The 4,572-nt window shown below is 34.2% G+C and overlaps 1 non-coding gene across 1 annotated transcript; it reads right to left on the bottom strand.

Moving 5' to 3' along the window:
* Positions 1–4,108: 4,108 nt before the first annotated feature.
* Positions 4,109–4,215, bottom strand: LOC141688048 (small nucleolar RNA R71). Its single transcript, XR_012561517.1, has one exon. It is a non-coding gene; the product is annotated as a small nucleolar RNA R71 (small nucleolar RNA).
* Positions 4,216–4,572: the final 357 nt, after the last annotated feature.

The raw sequence follows: 4,572 nt of genomic DNA, 5'->3' as shown, positions 1-4,572 counted from the left end.
CCCGAACAAACTCAAGCGTTGACTGAAGAAGCTGGGGCTGAGGAAGAAGCAAAGCAGCAGGAAGTAGAAGTGGAACCAAGAAAGACTATTGTTGAGCACACTCCTCCTGAGGGTAATACAGGGGAGAAACAGATCTATCATCCATCGCCTTTTCCTAAGCGGTTGCAGAAGAAAATGATGGACAAGCAATTTGAGAAGTTTCTGGAGGTGTTCAAGAAACTTCATATCAATATACCTTTCGCTGAGGCTCTTGAGCAGATTCCTAGTTATGCAAAGTTTATGAAAGGTATTCTCTCTCGGAAGGTGAAGCTAGATGATTTAGAGACTGTCGCTCTCACGGAGGAATGTAGTGCTGTGCTGCAACAGAAGGTGCCTCCGAAGCTTAAAGATCCAAGAAGCTTCACTATTCCGTGTACTATTGGAAAAGTGTCTTTCGACATATGCTTATGTGACTTGGGAGCTAGCATCAATTTGGTGCCCTTGTCAATCTTCAAGCAGTTGGACGTACCTGATCTCTTCTGTGGATGTCTAGTAGTATGGTATTCGTACAACGAAAGTTGGCGTTTATCAGTTTCATGTTATCTGATTAGTGTCATCACTATTACATGCTAAGGTTAAGAACAATAAGGCTATTGAATGAAGTATTTAATGAAGTTAGAATCCAATGTTTATCATATATATTAATTCAATCATTCTTATTCTCTAGTTATAATTGTTAGTTTAATTCTTAGTTATAAACAACCTCAATTTGTTATCGTCTTAGCATTGAATAATAACCATACATTGTTGCTTAAGTGCATAAATTAATTAGTTAACCAAAGCCAGTCTCTAAGGGAACGAACTAGAAAAGATTATATATTACTTGCGAACGCGTATACTTGCGTGAATTATTAGCGCGTAATTAGCGACCAACAGTTGTCTACATAAAATTTGAATCATGTAGTATATAATAAACTTATTGAGAGAAGAATTAGAAATTTAATGATTTTATATTTAAAAAACCATGAAATTTTAATAAAACAAAATACAACTAGTATAAAAAATAAAATGTTAATAAAATAAGTTTCAAAGGATTTGTGATATTTTTTTTATAAAATTTTCAATATATATATATATAATTAGTTACTAAATTTCAATAAAAAATGTCTATAAACAATTGCGTGCAATGCACTAGTATAAAACTAGCATGTAGGGAAAACATAGAATAATGTCCCAACCATGGAAGATTGATACATAAAATGAGTTGATCTTAACTTAGCACAAAAAAAGTTGATCTCGAACAAGATAACTAGCCAATAAAAATTATGCTTATTTAAATATTATTTTATTGACCATATGACTAGGTTTAACAAATTTATTTACAATATAAAGTTACTTAAGGTCAGGGTCGTAAATGAGTCGATATGCTCACTAACAGTTCGGTGTCAGGTTTGAAAAAAGTTCGACTCAAGTTGATTCGATCTATAAATGAGTCGAACATGAACATAATTTTAAGTTTCGATTTATAAATGAGCTAAACTTGAGCACAACACAGTTCGACTCGAAAATTCGCAAACAAGTTCGATTACAATATTCGGGAACAAGTTCGTTAATATAGTTCGTGAATAAGTTCTTAAGTAATGTTCCTGAACGCGCTCGTTGATAATTCGTGAATAAATATATTAACTACTAGTTATATATACTCGTAAACACGTTATGAACACATGTATGACACATAATTTAGTGAATAATTTTATAAATATTTATCTTAAAATAAATATACCAATTTATTTAATCCATCTATTCTTTATTAAATTTATATTTTTGATATTTTGCAGGTAAATAATAATATGTGCTAGATGATAAATATATATAACTTTTTAACTTAGCATATGTTCATTTGTCCTTATCTATATCAAAATTTAATCAAAATCTTAATGTTAAACACTCAAATTTATTTGTTTGCTACGTAAGGTTTCAAAATTTTGATTTGATATTATTATTTATTTTTTTAAAAAAGAAATAAGTGAAACTTATACAAAAATTCGGGAATCATGAAAAAGAATTCGTAAAGTGATTTGTTTGTGAAAAAAAGTTCGTAAAAAATATTCACTAGTTGTTTGTTGAACATAGTCCCTGAGCTGTTCGTGAACATGATAAGTGGATTTTATATCTACTTGGAACGCTTTGTTTCAAGCTTAAGTTGGTTTTTTGGACTCAAGTTATTGGTATTTTTGATGTGTTTTCATGTTTTTACATTTCAGGCATTAGTTAAAGGAAGAAAGAAGCTTTTAATTTAAATATGCTAAAAGGACGTCATGATTCAAAGCCAAGGCCATGTTCATGTTGAAGAGCATCTCAAGAGCTTCGCGTGGACTATTGGATCGTCGAATTCTGATAAGCAGAACTCAACTTACAAGTAAAACAAGAAATTGGGGTAAAAAATCAGTAGCACGGCACACCCACGCAACATGCGGGGCGGCCAAGCCAGATATCCAGGAGGCGAGCGCGCCCACGCTGGTATGCGGGTGGCCGCGCTGGTCCGTTCAGCCAAAATCCTGATTCGAGTCCGTTTTGGAGATTTTGAAGCCCCGTTCGATCCCGAAGCTTATATAAACCACTAAAAAGACGTTTTTAAGAACAAGAGGAGCAAAGAGATAGTAGTAAGAATTCCTAATAGCATGATACAACTTAGGAGAAGAAGATCCTATTTTTACGTGTGATTCTTTGCTTAAGTTGTAACGTTGGATGCTTGTTTTCTTATTCGTTTAAACCAAATAATCTTGTTAATGTACTTTGTTATTATTATTCAGTTTATATATCTAGTTTTTATACCATGCTTTCATTGGAACCCATGGTGATGATGAGTTCGATTATGAACTAATCGTTGTCATGGGGTTCTAACGGATTTATTTATGGGTTTCTATAGTTATTTGTTTCAATATCTTGGTGTATGGTGATTGAGTGATATCCTAGTATTGGTTGTGCTTATTCGTCTTATGTGCGTAGCTAACATATAAGATAGCGTGTTAATCTCTATTGAAGCAACAGTGAATATAGAGGTTTAGAACTTGTCATGCTAGCATAGATTCATGTATAATTGTTATGCATTATTCGTAGGTAATTTTAACCATCTATTTACCCTATGTAATCACGATAGATAACTTGTGCATTAAACCCTTATGTTGTCAAATTCTATACACATATAGGGTCTCAACATAATTGGTGTATATTCACCTTCTATATCTTTTATGGATGTCTGGTAGTAGGGTATTCATACAACTAAAGTTGGCATTTACTAGTTTCGTGTGTCATCACCATTACATGCTAATGTTAAGAATAATGAATTTTAATGAAGTAGTAATAAAGTTATAATCTTATGTTTGTCATATATAGTTAATTCAATCACTTTTTTTAATTTAATTGGATGTTAGTTTAATCTTAGTTATAAACATCTCAACTTGTTATTATCTTAGCATTGAGCGATAGCCATACCATTGTTGCATAGGTGCATAATCTTAAGTTAACTAAAAAGAGACTATGTAAGAATGAATCTAATTATATCTTATACTACTTGCGAACGTGTATACTTGCGTGTAATTTTAGCGCGTGTTTTCTCTCTAACAAGTTTTTGACACCGCTGCCGGGGACATCAGTGGTCGTTAAAGTTCACTGACTCGGACTCTCTTACTTACAAGGTTTACTTTAGTCGTGTGTTTCAGGTACTCTAGTTATCATTGCAATGGGAGAACCGGTAGCAAATCTGAAAGCATTGATGGATTATTCTCAATTGAAGATCAATGACATTCAGTCTACCATTGTCAGACCAGCCATCGCGGATAATACTTTTGAAATCAAGGCTATCACGATTCAGATGGTACAGAATTTAGTTCAGTTTGGGGGTTCTCCAACGGAAGATCCCAATATGCATATTATGGATTTCATCTATATCTGTGACACCTTCAAGTTCAATATTTCTGAAGATGTTGTGAAACTGAGATTGTTTCCATTCTCTCTGAGGGACAAGGCTAAGAGCTGGTTACACTCTCTACCAGCAGGTTCTATCACTACTTGGGAAAATCTTGCTCAGATGTTTCTTACTAAATTCTTCCCTATGGTAAAGATAGTTGCACTCAGGAATGCTCTTACTCAATTTACGCAGCAATCGGGAGAAACTCTATGTGAAGCTTGGGAGCGCTACAAGGAGATGCTTAGGAAGTGTCTTCACCATGGCATGCCTGATTGGATGATCATCAATTGTTTTTACAATGGTTTGGGAGCACAGTCTAGATCCATGCTTGATGTAGCATCAGGTGGAGCATTATGGGCAAAGAGCTATGAGGAAGCTTATGGTCTAATTGAACTGATGGCTGCTAATGAATATTAGTATCCAACCCAGAGATTGCCACAGGGCAAGGTAGCAAGAGTTCTAGAAGTGGATACAGTCACGGCTATCACTGCTCAACTAAGGCATTGTCTATAAAGATCGATTCTCTGGCTAACTACTGGTGTTAATTAGATAACCAGTGTTTGTGAGTTGTGTGCAAGTTCCCGTACGACGAAGAAATGCGCTATATCTAGTGAATCAACTTA

Source organism: Apium graveolens, chromosome 9, assembly GCF_009905375.1.
Source record: "Apium graveolens cultivar Ventura chromosome 9, ASM990537v1, whole genome shotgun sequence".
Classification (NCBI taxonomy): domain Eukaryota; kingdom Viridiplantae; phylum Streptophyta; class Magnoliopsida; order Apiales; family Apiaceae; genus Apium; species Apium graveolens.
The sequence above is the reverse complement of the archived record's forward strand: the minus strand, read 5'-3'. Positions and strand labels throughout refer to the sequence as shown.